Source organism: Crinia signifera, chromosome 4, assembly GCF_055691185.1.
Source record: "Crinia signifera chromosome 4, ASM5569118v1, whole genome shotgun sequence".
Classification (NCBI taxonomy): Eukaryota; Metazoa; Chordata; class Amphibia; order Anura; family Myobatrachidae; genus Crinia; species Crinia signifera.
Window position 1 is genome coordinate 292,888,272 of NC_139220.1, and position 16,748 is coordinate 292,905,019.

Consider the following 16,748-nt stretch of genomic DNA (forward strand, 5'->3'; position numbering starts at 1 on the left):
CGTGGAGTTGATTTTATATAGTGTGGCGAGCGCAGCGAGCCACCGAGCCCGAAGCGTGGCGAGGAGACGTGGATACCTTCACAGCTATATGCGTCCCCTCGCGGGCTTCACAGTTATCCGCGTCCCCTCGCGGGGCTCGCCACGCTTCGGGCTCGCTGCGCTCGCCACACTATATAAAATCAACTCCACGCCGACGTGGATAGTGGGTGTATGAAAAGGTCGGAGGACGCGTACCGCCGCCCCTTGCGGGCTCGCTGCGCTCGCCACGCTTCCGGTTGGCGTTGATAGTGGGGTGGCATTAACAATGGGGGGCATTTAGCCATCAGGGTGGGTATACAATTAAAAATGGGGTTTGGGGGGCCATTTCACATATGAAACAGGCATCTGGGTGCCTTCACATATTAAAATCGCGGCAAATCGCTTTAAATCGTATTGCATGCAATCTGATTGTATGTGATGCGATTTGACGCGATTTTTAGGTGCGATGAAGAAAATCGGGTGCCCAGATAAGTCACAAGTACCTTTTTGTTTCTGTGTAGGGTAAATACTGGCTGCATTATTTTTACACCGCAATTTAGATTTCGGCTTCAGCACACCCCACCCACATACTACATTTGCCCCCCCTGAAGTGCACATGGTTTTGCCCATTTTCTAAACAAATTTGTACTGCGATCAGATCTGAATAAGGGCCATAGGGTGTATTTCCAGGGAGCCTCCTCTCACTGTGTAGTCCTGGATCTGTGGTCAGTTACAAGCACCCTGTCCTCAATCTATGGTCCAATGCAGTGGTAGCCAACCCTAACCCTCGAGAGCTACCAACAGTTCACATTTTCCAGACAACCTAGCTGCTGCACAGCTGCACTCATTAATCACTGACACATTTTAAAAGAATATATGTTTGGTATCCAGCTACAAGCTGGTACACCTAGGTGGCGCTGCTTAACCAAAAAAAACAATTAACCATTCAGATGCCAGAATTGTATTATAACAAATTTATTAAAAAGCATATTTCATTAAACAGTGTAAAAAGGTACTTTTGGACATACATGAAGTACAACATAAAACATATAGCAATTGAGGCGAGGCTGAGTTTAGCTTTAAATGTATATATTGGCTTTATGAATGATGAAGCCGCTGATATATCAATAGGCGGAGAAACGCGTATAGGGAGCCCCGTGATAGCACGGAAATACAGCCCAGCGCCGCCACTGTATTGGCACACAGCCATTCACAACACTGTGCAGCAGGAGATCTAAACCATTGGACGGACACCACCTGGAGCCGGTCCCTTTACAAAAAGGTAGACCATCCAAAAGGATTACAAACTCAATCTGGCTCAGATAAAGGGAGGAAGTCCAGTGTATAATTCTACAGCTATTCCTGCAAGATCCATCTCATTAAAAATAGCCCTGGGACTGGTAACTATAATACAAAAGCCTCTGTGATATTTAGAACAATAACCTAATAACAAAAGCCTCAGTGTGTGTGTGTGTGTGTGTGTGTGTGTGTGTGTGTGTGTGTGTGTGTGTGTGTGTGTGTATGTATATATGTATATATATATATATATATATATATATATATATATATATATATATATATATATATATATATATATATATATATATACATTTAAAGCTAAACTCAGCCTCGCCTCAATTGCTATATGTTTTATGTTGTATGTCATGTGTGTCCAAAAGTACCTTTTTACACTGTTTAATGAAATATGCTTTTTACTAAATTTGTGATAATACAATTCTGGCATCTGAATGGTTAATTGTTTTTTTTGGTTAAGCAGCACCACCTAGGTGTACCAGCTTGTAGCTGGATACCAAACATATATTCTTGATTTATAGAGGTACACAATTCCTCTGAATAGGAGGCTGCAGCTTGGCTAAAAAGGCCACCATCCCTGTTATAACTCTGTGTAAACCAGCGCTCTTGGGTGACCCTAGTGGCCACAAAAACATTTTAAAAGATACACAGATGGAGCTAATAAGCTCACTTGTGATTCTGTGAGGAGACCTGCAAAACATGCACTGTTGGTAGCTCTCGAGGACTAGGGTTGGCTACCCCAGGTCCAATGGAAGCTCAAATCAGTCTGCAGTGACCCTGGGAGTCTAAATACTGATTAACACACTATACTGCTATATGACACACATACAGTATACATAGAAGACAAACCATTTTAACTAGGATTATGCTGGGTACACACCAGGATGACAAGGGTCCGATCACATCAATCTAGATCCAATTCCGACCGATGGATGTAGATTGTGTGGTGATTGGGCCCTTTTCTGTCCTTTTGTGATCCGATTCCAATAGGATGCGCGGCCCGGCGGGTTGGTCGGTCGTTAATCAGATCCTACCTGCAGCAGGTAGGATCTGGACACGATCATACACCAGGGTGCGGGTCGCGATCGGATCGGTACTGCTGACGGTGCACATTGTGAGCGGGTCGTTCGCTCAGCGTCATCGTGAGCGGGTCATCCTAGTGTGTACCCCGCATAAAAGTCAACACTGTTACAGCCCCATAAGTCCATTAATGCTGGTTATACAAAAACAAGTAACGTAATTAAATAGATGGATTGTAAGAGAACCCATGATTTCACTGAAGTATTATTAAATAGGAAAAAGTTATAAAAAGCTCTTTCTCTAGCAAAAGAAAATGTGTTTTTTATTTATTCACAAATAGATGCCAAACTTTAGAAACCATAAGTTGTGACTAAAATCAATCATTCCCTGACCGGGAATCGAACCCGGGCCGCGGCGGTGAGAGCGCCGAATCCTAACCACTAGACCACCAGGGAATATTCTCCACATGTGTGCTATACCAAGACAACTGCATTCAGCATGTGCAAGTGTTTGCTTATTTTGTTTTTCATGTTATTGCATATTACAATTCACCTTTGCATATTTTTAGTTTTTTCACTGCTCGGTGCCTCTATTACATCTATTAATGTGAATATACCTTTATTTTAAAAACATCCTACCTGTAGCAGTAGTGGCGATTCACTTTGAGGAGTGAATAACTATATAAATGTATGATAAAAACATTTTAAAATTAAGCATTGCTTTTGGACAAGGTGTGGACAAAATGTTTCTGCCCGGTTTCGAACCGGGGACCTTTCGCGTGTGAGGCGAACGTGATAACCACTACACTACAGAAACCTGCATGCGGTGGATGATGGCATATAGGAAGAAATATGTCAATGTGCTGGTGGTTAAAGGCTGAATTCAATTAGCCGTGAATTGTTTTTGCTTTAAAAAGTGTAAATTTTTCAGGAATCGCAAAAATGGTCTGTTCAAATGTCGGCAAAAACAGATTTGCAGAAATTTTACTGCCAATTTCAATTCAAAATCTCTGAGCAGGTGTAGAGTTGGAAAAATAATCCCTTTTTTAAGATAAAAATGTCTGAATTTAGCTCAGAAAACGTCAGACATCCGCTGAATGACTAATTAGGCATTAAGAAGTTTTCTTTTTTATTGACCAATAATGACATGCCATTGTTTTGGGGTAGAGAGTGCAAAATGTTGGAAATTGGGGTACAACACTAGAGACAGATCAATTTGGGTGCCTTATGAGTGGGACATGGTGGGAGTAATCAGTCTGGTTCCACTTTTTTTGAATGTCCCCTAAAGTCACAACTTCTAGACTTATTCCCATTTTTATGTACCACAAATTTAATTTTAGAAAATATTTTGAAGAGAAATATTATTTTCTACCATTTTTTATTATAAAAAAAGGACATATAACAGCCATTTGACTAAATTTAAATATTAGCAATAAATAGTACTTTTATACTGTTATCTGATGTTAGTTTCTCTGAAATTTCATTTTTGTGAATTTGAAATTTAATATGGTAATTACGGGAATGTGCATAGCCACATAAAGAGGTTTTTCACAGCAAAAACCTGTAAAAAATGTAAATTGCAATAAATTGCATTGATTTTAATGCTAATTAAATTTGTCAATGATTTTAATGCTAATTAAATTTGTCTGTTGGTGTTTCACATAGCAGCTGCTAATTTTATGACAGAAAAATACATTGTGTAACATGAGCATTTTTTTTTCTTTAATATATTTTTCATTTTTAAACAATTTTTTATGGACATTTCGTAAGGAAAATTGGTGTACAGAGTGAAGAGGAATAAGCTAGCTTCCAATTAAATCTAAATATCATCCTGAATGTTATTATAATTTATCAAATAAAGTGAACTTTCACTAAACTGTTCAAAATGAAAAAGCGCGCCCAACGTGGGGCTCGAACCCACGACCCTGAAATTAAGAGTCTCATGCTCTACCGACTGAGCTAGCCGGGCCATGTTTCTTTTCTTCAAAACTGCTCCTAAGAGCAGTGGTTCCCAAAGTGTGTGCTGTTACTTATGGTCAATGTAATAGACAAAACCAGTGCTGGTGGCTGCCAAACATAAACTATGAGGACAAACCGAAGCATTCTGGTCCTTCGCCAAATAACTGAGCCTAACATTAAAACACACTCTACTTAATCATTATTTTTTCCCTACATTTATTTTTGGCCTAGGGGTGCCGTGAAAAAATTCTGGTACTCTAGGGGGCCGTGATTCAAAAAAGTTTGGGAACCCTTGTACTAGAGTATTAGTAGTGTTCACGCTAGGCCAGGGCTGGGCAACACCGGCCCTCCAGATGTTAATGAACTACACATCCCAGGATGCTTTGCATTAGTTTTGCTATGTGGCCATGCTGAAACTGATGCAAGGCATGCTGGGATGTGTAGTTCATCAACATCTGGAGGGCCGGTGTTGCCCAGCCCTGCGCTAGGCTGTTTTAGCAGGGCCCGCACACCTTTTGAATAATGTGCCCAAAGTGCGCACGCTGCCCCAGCTCCCCCGGTACATAGATATATGTCGGCCGGGTGTCCACGCTCCTGTGAGCCGGAGTGTAGACACCCATGTAGGAGTCCTATGGATGTAGCGGCAGGTGTCCCGGTCCGTGGTCTGTTACCGCACTGTGCCCCCACCGCTGCTGAAAATACAGAAGCGGTCTCCCTTCCCCAGGGCACAGAAGCTGGTTCTAGAATGAACACTAAGTATAACAACCACTATGCAGAGTCTCGGGGTACATCTTGTATGCAATTTATCTATTGGAAATGGTATACTGTGAGCACAGAACTGCCAATACAAAAGCTTCTGCAGGACATATTTACTAAGCATCAAGACTGCCCAATGTAACAATTACGAAAGCATGGGAGGCCTCTGGTAGGGAATTATATGTCAGAGCATGCATGGAGCATTTTAGCTTTAACGCTGGAGTCAGAAATCCATAGCCAAGCACACAGGGAAGAGCATCCAGAAATAGGTTAGATTTAATTAGGGCTGCCATCAGAAATGGTGAGGCCCTAGACTGACAAAATAAAAGGCCTCCACCCCTTTGTTACAAAAAATATTTTTATTTAATATGTTGTTATGCAGTGGGAGGTGGTCTCTTCTTTACAAGTTCATTCCAGTTGCTTGTGATATACAGTATATTCCCTGGAATGAACTAAAAAATTTGAAAAGACCTCCTCCCCTCCCACTGCATACCAGCCATTTATTAAGAAAAAACCCTGTGTACAACAACCTCCCTGACCCCTCCCACTCTCTCTTATGTACAATAATATTTATTTTTACCTTTACCATGGGGTACGGGCAGGCCGGGGCAGCCAGACAGTGGTCCCAGGCTGGGCTGCACACTTCTCACTCCCTTGGCCCGTGATAGAGAGGCAGCGTCCGCTCCTCCTCTGTGGGGCTTTTCTCTGGGGCTTTCGGCTTCCTGTTCACTGTTGAATGAGGAGGGATGGTGGCCGCTGCCAAGCAGAAGACCCAAAGGGGTTGCTGGCGCTGAACATGCGGGGAAAGAACTGACCAGGCCCTACCCTCTGTCAGAGCAGCCGGGCCCAAGACAGATGTCCCCATAGCACCCCCCTGATGGCGTCCCTGGATTTAATTAGCAGCAAGGAGGTCACCTCATCTGAGTGTTGCTATGTACAGATACATGTTGGTTTCCATTAGCAGAGTTCTATGTACGATGTTACCACATATTAAAATGTGCCAGGAATTAATTCAAATTAAATCCTGTGTACAATATAATAAAACCCACCACACTTTCTACAACAATGTGAATTGCTATGTGAGCACTTTGCCTCTTGGGGCATTGCACTTCATAGTTTTTATGCTGCATTCAGTATAAATATGTAGAACACATCTGATACAGTTGTTCATTTGATGTTTAAAATAAAGGGGCCCATATACATGCGGGGGAAATCCTCCGACCCCTCGTTCTGCTGACAGGATGTGTCGGCAGGCAGCGATGATCCTAATCTATAGTGGGATAGGGGATATTAAGTATGTAAAAAAGTTCAGATTCCACGATATCTGACGGGATGAAGGCATTGAGATTTTTAACAATGTTTAATAGCTCCAATCCCTTGATGCAGCGGTCAGGGGATCAGGAGTTGCTGCGATTCACGACAGGTGTAAGGGCCCCATAAGCCCATTAATTATGGTTATACAAAAAAGGAACACAATTAAATAGATGTACTGTAAGAGAACCCATGTTTTCACTGAAGTATCCCTCTTGTTAAATTGGAAAAAGCAATGAAAAAGCTCTTTCTCTAGCAAAAGAAAATGTGTTTTTTATTGATTCACAAATAGATGCCAAACTTTAGAAACCATAAGTTGTGACTAAAAACAATCATTCCCTGACCGGGAATCGAACCCGGGCCGCGGCGGTGAGAGCGCCGAATCCTAACCACTAGACCACCAGGGAATATATTCCACGTGTGCTATACCCAGACAACTGCAGTCAGCATTACTGTTCTTTTGAATATTTACTATATTTAATATTAAAACCGATATATAATGTCATTTTTTTTCTCTACTACAATGCTCTGTGCCTCTACTACATGTATTTGTACATATATTATTATTATTATTATTAAAGACATTATATTATTAAAGACATCCCACCTGTAGCAGCAGTGGTTATTAGCTTTGACGAGCGAATAACCAAAAATGTATAATTTTGGACCTTTCGCATGTAAGGCGAATGTGATAACCACTACACTACAGAAACTGTACACAGTAGAGATTGGCATATAGGAAGAAATGTTAATCCGCTAGTCGTTAAGGGCTGAACTAAATTAGCTGTGAAATATGTTTTCACTATAAAAAGTGTACATTTTCCAGGAATCGCAAAGTGTCTGTTCACTTGTCTGCAAAAACAGATTTGCGGCACTTTTAATGCAAATTTTAATTCAACATCTCTGAGCAGGTGTCAAGTTGGAAAATGTCTGGCTTAGAATTAAAAATTTTGATTTTTATTGACCAAAAATTAAATTTCATTTGTTGGAAATTGAGGTACAAGGTTAGAGATAGGTACTGTATATTTGGGTGCTTTATGAGTGGGACATGGTGGGAGTAATCAGTTTCACTTTTTTTTAAGTAACCTAAAGTTACATATATATATATATATATATATATATATATATATATATATATATATATTTATACCCATTTTTATGTTCCACAAATGTAATTTTAGCACATATTTTGCTGAGCAATATTGCTTTCTACCAATTTGTATTATTAAAAATATATATAACAGCCATTTGACTTAATTTCGATTTTAGAAATAGTACTTTTATACTGTTATCTGGTGTTTTTTTAGCTATTTTGGAAGGGGAGGGATGTGTGCAAGCAGATTTACCCATTTTTTCCCCCCCCACCAGCAACAATTTCTCTGAAATTCCGTGAATTTAAAATTGAATATACTAATCATGGGAAATCGCATATCCATATTAAACATAATTTTCACAGCAAAAACCTGGCAAAAATGTAAATCACAATAAATGACAGTGATTTTAATGCTAATTAAATATGTCTCTTAAGGTGCGTACACACAAGGGCGATTTTGTGCAAAATCGCGGGAAATATGGTCGCTGAGCGACCATATTGCCCGCAATGGGAGTTATTGCCCATCTCTGGTCGCTGATGTTAAGTAGAAACTGAGCAATATATTGCTCAGCCATATATTGCTCAGCCATATATGGCTGAGCAATATATCTCCCCGTGTGTACACAGCATAAGTGTTTCACATAGCAGCTGCTAATTTTGTGACAGAAAACTACATTGTGTAACATGAGCATTTTTATTCTTTAAGATATATTTTTTATTATTATTAATTTCAATTTAAAACAAAATTTGGTACTTGTGTATTATCACGGCGCCCCCGATAATGAGTCGCACGATTTTTCATCGCATCGCATGCCATACACCGATGCGATGAAAAACCCCTATACGATGTTAAATTGTATAAGCACCCTAATGGGTGTTTAAAATGTTAAATGCACCCCCACGCCACTCCCCAGTATGAACGTCAACCCGAAGCATGGCGAGCACAGCGTGCCCGCGAGGGGCGGTGGTACGCGTCCTCTGACCTTTTCATACCCCCACTATCCAAGTCGGCGTGGAGTTGATTTTAAAAAGTGTGGCGAGCCACCGAGCCCAAAGCATGGCGAGCGGACGCGTATACCTGTGAAGTTATGTGCGTGCGTTCGCCACGCTTCGGGCTCGGTGGCTCGTTGCGCTCGCCACTCTTTATAAAATCAACTCCACACCGACGTGGATAGTGGGGGTATGAAAAGGTCGGAGGACGCGTACCGCCGCCCCTTTGCGGGCTCGCTGCACTCGCCACACTTCGGGTTCACGTTTATACTTGGGGGTGGCATGGGGGTGCATTTAACATTGTAAGCACCCATTAGGGTGCTTATACAAGTTATAATCGCATCGCATTGTATGCCATATACAATGCCATACAATTTTAACATTGTATGACATTGCGGGACATCGCGCGATATCGCATCACATACCATCGCATGCCTTATGGTCTGCGGTGCGATGGGCGCCGTGATACTACACAAGTACCCAAAATTTTAATGGAATTTTTTTTAGGGAACATTGGTATACAGAGTGAAGAGGAATAATCTAGCTTCCAATAAACTTTAACTATCATCCTGAATGTTATTAGAATTTAACAAATAAAGTGGACTTTCACTAAACTGTTAAAAATGAAAAAGTGCGCCCAACGTGGGGCTCGAACCCACGACCCTGAGATTAAGAGTCTCATGCTCTACCGACTGAGCTAGCCGGGCCATGTTTTATGTGCTTCAAAACTGCGTATAAGAGCAATGGTTCCCAAACTGTGTGCCGTGGCTCCCCAGGGTGCCTCGGGATAGTTCCAAGGGTAGGTGGTCAATGACCAATTCAAATTATTTATGGTCAATGTAATAGACAAAACCACTGCTGGTGGCTGCCAAACATAAACTATGTGGACAAATCTGGTGCTTCACCAAATAGCTGAGCCTAAGGATGACATTTAAACACACTCTACTTAAAATTTATTTTTTTATACATTTATGTTTGGCCTAGGGGTGCCGTGAAAAAATTCTGGTACTCTAGGGTGCTGTGATTCAAAAAATTTGGGAACTCTTGAACTACTATGCGGAGTCTAGGCGTACATCTTGTATGCAATTTATCTATTGGAAATGGTATACTGTGAGCACAGACCTGCCAGTACAAAAGCTTCTGCAGGACATGGTTACTAAGCATCAAGACTGCCCAATGTAACAATTAGGAAAGCATAGTAGGGAATCATATGTCAGTGCATACATGGAGCATGTTGGTTTTAATGCTGGAGACATAAATAAAATGTTCTGGTAAAGTTTCTCATATAAATCTGTTCTTACTGATGTTATGCATTTGGTTCAGATTCCACGATCTTTGCTGGGATCGGGGCATTGAGATTTTTAACCATGTGTAATATCTCCAATCCCTTGATGCATCGGACAGGGGATCGGGAATTGTTCTGATTCACGGAAGGTGTAAGGGCCCCATAAGCCCATTAATGCTGGTTATACAAAAAAGTAACACAATTAAATAAATGGACTGTAAGAGAACCCATGCTTTCACTGAAGTATCCCTCTTGTCAAATAGGAAAAAGTGATGAAAAAGCTCTTTCTCTAGCAAAAGAAAATGTGGTTTTCATTGGTTCACAAATAGATGCCAAACATTAGAAACCATAATTTGTGACTAAAAACAATCATTCCCTGACCGGGAATCGAACCCGGGCCGCGGCGGTGAGAGCGCCGAATCCTAACCACTAGACCACCAGGGAATACACTTCACATCTATGATATACTTATATATCTTTTTTCAGCCTTACCTACTATATACGCTAGTGGTTAAGGACGAACTAAATTAGCTGTGAAATATGTTTTCGCTATAAAAAGTGTACATTTTCCAGGAATCGCAAAAAGTGTCTGTTCACTTGTCTGCAAAATCAGATTTGCGGCACTTTTGATCAAAATTTTAATTCAACATCTCTGAGCAGGTGTCAAGTTGGAAAATGTCTTGATTTGGCTCAGAATTTAAATTTTTAAATTTTATTGACCAAAAATTACATTTCATTTTTTGGGGTAGAGTGCAAAATGTTGGAAATTGAGGTACAAGGTTAGAGACAGGTACTGTATATTTGGGTGCTTTATTAGTGGGACATGGTGGGAGTAATCAGTCTGGTTTGACTTTTTTTTTTAAAGTAACCTAAAGTTACATTTATATAGATTTATACCCATTTTTATGGTCCACAATTGTAATTTTAGCACATATTTTGCTGAGAAATATTGCTTTATACCAATTTGTATTATTAAAAATATATGTAACAGCCATTTGACTTACATTTAAATTTTAGAAATAAATAGTACTTTTATACTGTTATCTGGTGTTTCTTTAGCTATTTTGGAAGGGGAGGGATGTGTGCAAGCAGATTTACCCATTTTTTTCCCCCACCAGCAACAATTTCTCTGAAATTCAGTGAATTTAAAATTGAATATACTAATCATGGAAATGCACATATCCATATTAAAAACAATTTTCACAGCAAAAACCAGGCAAAAATGTAAATCACAATAAATTACAGTGATTTTAATGCTAATTAAATATGTCTCTTAGTGTTTCACATAGCAGCTGCTAATTTTGGGACAGAAAACTACATTGTGTAACATGAGCATTTTTTTTCTTTAAGATATATTTTTTATTATTATTAATTTCAATTTAAAACAAAATTTTAATTTGAATTTTTTTTAGGGAACATTGGTATAATAAGTGAAGAGGAATAATCTAGCTTCCAATAAACTTTAACTATCATCCTGAATGTTATTATAATTTAACAAATAAAGTGGACTTTCACTAAACTGTTAAAAATGAAAAAGTGCGCCCAACGTGGGGCTCGAACCCACGACCCTGAGATTAAGAGTCTCATGCTCTACCGACTGAGCTAGCCGGGCCATGTTTTATGTGCTTCAAAACTGCGTATAAGAGCAATGGTTCCCAAACTGTGTGCCGTGGCTCCTGAGGGTGCCTCGGGATAGTTCCAAGGGTAGGTGGTCAATGACCAATTCAAATTATTTATGGTCAATGGAATAGACAAAACCAGTGCTGGTGGCTGCCATACATAAACTATGTGGAAAAATCTGGTGCTTCACCAAATAGCTAAGCCTAAGGATGACATTTAAACACACTCTACTTAAAATTTATTTTTTTATACATTTATGTTTGGCCTAGGGGTGCCGTGAAAAAATTCTGGTACTCTAGGGTGCTGTGATTCAAAAAATTTGGGAACTCTTGAACTACTATGCGGAGTCTAGTATGCAATTTATCTATTGGAAATGGTATACTGTGAGCACAAACCTGCCAGTACAAATGCTTCCGCAGGACATGTTTACTAAGCATCAAGACTGCCCAATGTAACAATTAGGAAAGCATAGTAGGGAATTATATGTCACTGCATACATGGAGCATGTTGGTTTTAATGCTGGAGACATAAATAAAATGTTCTGGTAAAGTTTCTCATATAAATCTGTTCTTACTGATGTTATGCATTTTGTTCAGATTCCACGATCTTTGCTGGGATTGGGGCATTGAGATTTTTAATCATTTGTAATATCTCCAATCCCTTGATGCATCGGACAGGGGATCGGGAATTGTTCTGATTCACGGAAGGTGTAAGGGCCCCATAAGCCCATTAATGCTGGTTATATAAAAAAGTAACACAATTAAATAGATGGACTGTAAGAGAACCCATGCTTTCACTGAAGTATCCCTCTTGTCAAATAGGAAAAAGTGATGAAAAAGCTCTTTCTCTAGCAAAAGAAAACGTGGTTTTCATTGGTTCACAAATAGATGCCAAACATTAGAAACCATAAGTTGTGACTAAAAACAATCATTCCCTGACCGGGAATCGAACCCGGGCCGCGGCGGTGAGAGCGCCGAATCCTAACCACTAGACCACCAGGGAATACACTTCACATCTATGATATACTTATATATCTTTTTTCAGCCTTACCTACTATATATGCTAGTGGTTAAGGACGAACTAAATTAGCTGTGAAATATGTTTTCGCTATAAAAAGTGTACATTTTCCAGGAATCGCAAAAAGTGTCTGTTCACTTGTCTGCAAAATCAGATTTGCGGCACTTTTGATCAAAATTTTAATTCAACATCTCTGAGCAGGTGTCAAGTTGGAAAATGTCTTGATTTGGCTCAGAATTTAAATTTTTAAATTTTATTGACCAAAAATTACATTTCATTTTTTGGGGTAGAGTGCAAAATGTTGGAAATTGAGGTACAAGGTTAGAGACAGGTACTGTATATTTGGGTGCTTTATTAGTGGGACATGGTGGGAGTAATCAGTCTGGTTTGACTTTTTTTTTTAAAGTAACCTAAAGTTACATATATATAGATTTATACCCATTTTTATGGTCCACAATTGTAATTTTAGCACATATTTTGCTGAGAAATATTGCTTTATACCAATTTGTATTATTAAAAATATATGTAACAGCCATTTGACTTACATTTAAATTTTAGAAATAAATAGTACTTTTATACTGTTATCTGGTGTTTCTTTAGCTATTTTGGAAGGGGAGGGATGTGTGCAAGCAGATTTACCCATTTTTTCCCCCACCAGCAACAATTTCTCTGAAATTCAGTGAATTTAAAATTGAATATACTAATCATGGAAATGCACATATCCATATTAAAAAAATTTTCACAGCAAAAACCAGGCAAAAATGTAAATCACAATAAATTACAGTGATTTTAATGCTAATTAAATATGTCTCTTAGTGTTTCACATAGCAGCTGCTAATTTTGGGACAGAAAACTACATTGTGTAACATGAGCATTTTTTTTCTTTAAGATATATTTTTTATTATTATTAATTTCAATTTAAAACAAAATTTTAATTTGAATTTTTTTTAGGGAACATTGGTATAATAAGTGAAGAGGAATAATCTAGCTTCCAATAAACTTTAACTATCATCCTGAATGTTATTATAATTTAACAAATAAAGTGGACTTTCACTAAACTGTTAAAAATGAAAAAGTGCGCCCAACGTGGGGCTCGAACCCACGACCCTGAGATTAAGAGTCTCATGCTCTACCGACTGAGCTAGCCGGGCCATGTTTTATGTGCTTCAAAACTGCGTATAAGAGCAATGGTTCCCAAACTGTGTGCCGTGGCTCCTGAGGGTGCCTCGGGATAGTTCCAAGGGTAGGTGGTCAATGACCAATTCAAATTATTTATGGTCAATGGAATAGACAAAACCAGTGCTGGTGGCTGCCATACATAAACTATGTGGAAAAATCTGGTGCTTCACCAAATAGCTAAGCCTAAGGATGACATTTAAACACACTCTACTTAAAATTTATTTTTTTATACATTTATGTTTGGCCTAGGGGTGCCGTGAAAAAATTCTGGTACTCTAGGGTGCTGTGATTCAAAAAATTTGGGAACTCTTGAACTACTATGCGGAGTCTAGTATGCAATTTATCTATTGGAAATGGTATACTGTGAGCACAAACCTGCCAGTACAAAAGCTTCCGCAGGACATGTTTACTAAGCATCAAGACTGCCCAATGTAACAATTAGGAAAGCATAGTAGGGAATTATATGTCAGTGCATACATGGAGCATGTTGGTTTTAATGCTGGAGACATAAATAAAATGTTCTGGTAAAGTTTCTCATATAAATCTGTTCTTACTGATGCTATGCATTTGGTTCAGATTCCACGATCTTTGCTGGGATTGGAGCATTGAGATTTTTAACCATGTGTAATATCTCCAATCCCTTGATGCATCGGACAGGGGATCGGGAATTGTTCTGATTCACGGAAGGTGTAAGGGCCCCATAAGCCCATTAATGCTGGTTATACAAAAAAAGTAACACAATTAAATAGATGGGCTGTAAGAGAACCCATGCTTTCACTGAAGTATCCCTCTTGTCAAATAGGAAAAAGTGATGAAAAAGCTCTTTCTCTAGCAAAAGAAAATGTGGTTTTCATTGGTTCACAAATAGATGCCAAACATTAGAAACCATAAGTTGTGACTAAAAACAGTCATTCCCTGACCGGGAATCGAACCCGGGCCGCGGCGGTGAGAGCGCCGAATCCTAACCACTAGACCACCAGGGAATATACTCCACATCTGTGCTATGCCCAGAAAACTGCAGTCAGCATGTGCAAGTATTTGGAAATTTGTTTTTCATGTCATTGCATATTACAATTCACTTTTGAATATTTATTATTAAAACCAATATAAATAATGTCTTTTTTCTCTACTACAATGCATATGCCTCTATTACATGTAAAAATGTGAATATACCTTTATATTATTAAAAACATCCTTCCTGTAGCATTAGTGGTAATTAGCTTTGAGGAGTGAATAACCAAAAATTTATAATAAAAACATTTTTAAAATAAGCATTGCTTTTTGACAAGGTGTGGGCAAAATGTTTCTGCCCGGTTTCGAACCGGGGACCTTTCGCGTGTGAGGCGAACGTGATAACCACTACACTACAGAAACCTGTATATGGTAGAGTGGAGCATATAGGAATAAATATGTCAATCCACTAGTGGTTAAGGGCTGAATTCAATAAGCTGTGAAATATGTTTTTGTGAAAAAAAGTGTACATTTTCCAGGAATTGCAAAAATTGTCTGCAAAAACAGATTTGCAGCAATTTTACGGCAAATTTCAATTCAACATCTCTGAGCAGGTGTAAAGTTGGAAAAAAATCCCTATTTCAAGATAACAATGTCTGGATTTGGTTCAGAAAACTTTAGACACTCCTCTAAATGACTAATTAGGCATTTAGAAGTTTTTTTTATTGACCAATAATAAACTTCTATACTGTACTCTGATGTTAATCTAGCTGTGTGTGTGTGTGTGTGTGTATGTATGTATGTATAATATATATATATATATATATATATCAAAAGAAATACCCTTTCAATGCGCTAGAAAATATCTGTCAGGGCAGCACCTCTATTTGTCCCCCCTGTTAGTGGGGGAAATGGAAGAAATAGAGAAAAGGAAAAAACAGAGTGCGCCCCTAATGTAAATTCCACCACCAGAATAGAACCAATAATCAATGATCAATGGTAATTACAGCATAAAATCCACAATTTTTGATTTGATACAACATTTATTTAAAAACATGTAGTTTTCATCTGTGCAGTATGATTCATACAGAAACAAGGAAATACACCCAACGCGTTTCATCGATAAGACTTCCTCAGGGGTAATAGAATTTTTTCCGTATGTTGGTGGGTAGTGAGAATAATCACACCCGGTATGTAAACCTTCTAAAAAGCAGATCCTATGCGGATAATTAATATATAGTGCTCAGCTGCATCGAGTTCCAACTGTAATTTGGATATGAATCAAAAAATGTAGAAGTCCTTCTAAACGTTCGGATCCTGTAGAGGATCTTAATATTACAGACTTAGATCACAACTGCATCACGAGACTGGCTCCTGGATCCAGAGTCCTGTGTGACGCATTGGGTGTATTTCCTAGTTTCTGTATGAATCATACTGCACAGATGAAAACTACATGTTTTTAAATAAATGTTGTATCATATCAAAAATTGTGGATTTTATGCTGTAATTACCATTGATCATTGATTATTGGTTCTATTCTGGTGCGCGCTGCCTAATGGTCGCTGGTAGCAGGAGCATGCTCCTGCGACCAGCCGCTTTCCCCGGCGATCGCTGTGCAGGGAGGTCAGCACCGGGGAGATCAGCGTTGATCTCCCCAGCCCCGTGCCGCTGCTCCCTCCCTCCTCCCATCAAAGTGACAGCTGCGCTCCCCCTCCGCCCCGTAGCAGTGTCTCCTTTTCATCGCTAATGAAAAGGAGACACTGAGCAATATGATTGCTGGGGATATATTTTTTTAAGTTTTAATGGAAATTTTCTTGGAAACATTGGTGTACAAAGTGAAGAGGTATAAGCTAGCTTCCAATTAACTTTGACCCTTTGAGTGCCAGAATAATTTTTCAAAATTGGTTTGAAAATTGCCAAGAAAATATTTTATTTATCATCATAATGACCTGTAATGCTTATATAGGAAATATATATATTTTTTTTATTTCAATCAATATAACTAATGTGAGCGATGCTGGGATTTTTAGCCAATATTTAGCAAATCTTTCACAGAGATGTTGCCATTTTTAGAAGATATTTTGTGCATCTCTCACAGAGATGTTGATTCTCAAAGGGTTAAATATAGTCACGAATGTTAATATAATTGAACAAATAAAATATGAACTTTCACTCTGCTAAAAATAAAATACAGCATGCAACCCACAACCCTGAGATTAAGAATCTCATGCTTTAC

General features: G+C 38.9%; 10 non-coding genes across 10 annotated transcripts; all 10 read right to left on the reverse strand.

Annotated features, from left to right (window-relative positions):
* Positions 1-2,735: 2,735 nt before the first annotated feature.
* On the reverse strand, positions 2,736-2,807 carry TRNAE-CUC (transfer RNA glutamic acid (anticodon CUC)). The gene has a single exon. It is a non-coding gene; the product is annotated as a tRNA-Glu (tRNA).
* Positions 2,808-3,095: 288 nt separating this feature from the next.
* Positions 3,096-3,168, reverse strand: TRNAV-CAC (transfer RNA valine (anticodon CAC)). Its single transcript has one exon. It is a non-coding gene; the product is annotated as a tRNA-Val (tRNA).
* A 3,544-nt stretch (positions 3,169-6,712) lies between these two features.
* TRNAE-CUC (transfer RNA glutamic acid (anticodon CUC)) lies at positions 6,713-6,784 on the reverse strand. Its single transcript has one exon. It is a non-coding gene; the product is annotated as a tRNA-Glu (tRNA).
* Positions 6,785-9,094: 2,310 nt separating this feature from the next.
* On the reverse strand, positions 9,095-9,167 carry TRNAK-CUU (transfer RNA lysine (anticodon CUU)). The gene has a single exon. It is a non-coding gene; the product is annotated as a tRNA-Lys (tRNA).
* Positions 9,168-10,117: 950 nt separating this feature from the next.
* TRNAE-CUC (transfer RNA glutamic acid (anticodon CUC)) lies at positions 10,118-10,189 on the reverse strand. The gene has a single exon. It is a non-coding gene; the product is annotated as a tRNA-Glu (tRNA).
* A 1,095-nt stretch (positions 10,190-11,284) lies between these two features.
* TRNAK-CUU (transfer RNA lysine (anticodon CUU)) lies at positions 11,285-11,357 on the reverse strand. The gene has a single exon. It is a non-coding gene; the product is annotated as a tRNA-Lys (tRNA).
* A 938-nt stretch (positions 11,358-12,295) lies between these two features.
* On the reverse strand, positions 12,296-12,367 carry TRNAE-CUC (transfer RNA glutamic acid (anticodon CUC)). Its single transcript has one exon. It is a non-coding gene; the product is annotated as a tRNA-Glu (tRNA).
* A 1,093-nt stretch (positions 12,368-13,460) lies between these two features.
* TRNAK-CUU (transfer RNA lysine (anticodon CUU)) lies at positions 13,461-13,533 on the reverse strand. Its single transcript has one exon. It is a non-coding gene; the product is annotated as a tRNA-Lys (tRNA).
* Positions 13,534-14,472: 939 nt separating this feature from the next.
* TRNAE-CUC (transfer RNA glutamic acid (anticodon CUC)) lies at positions 14,473-14,544 on the reverse strand. The gene has a single exon. It is a non-coding gene; the product is annotated as a tRNA-Glu (tRNA).
* A 318-nt stretch (positions 14,545-14,862) lies between these two features.
* Positions 14,863-14,935, reverse strand: TRNAV-CAC (transfer RNA valine (anticodon CAC)). Its single transcript has one exon. It is a non-coding gene; the product is annotated as a tRNA-Val (tRNA).
* Positions 14,936-16,748: the final 1,813 nt, after the last annotated feature.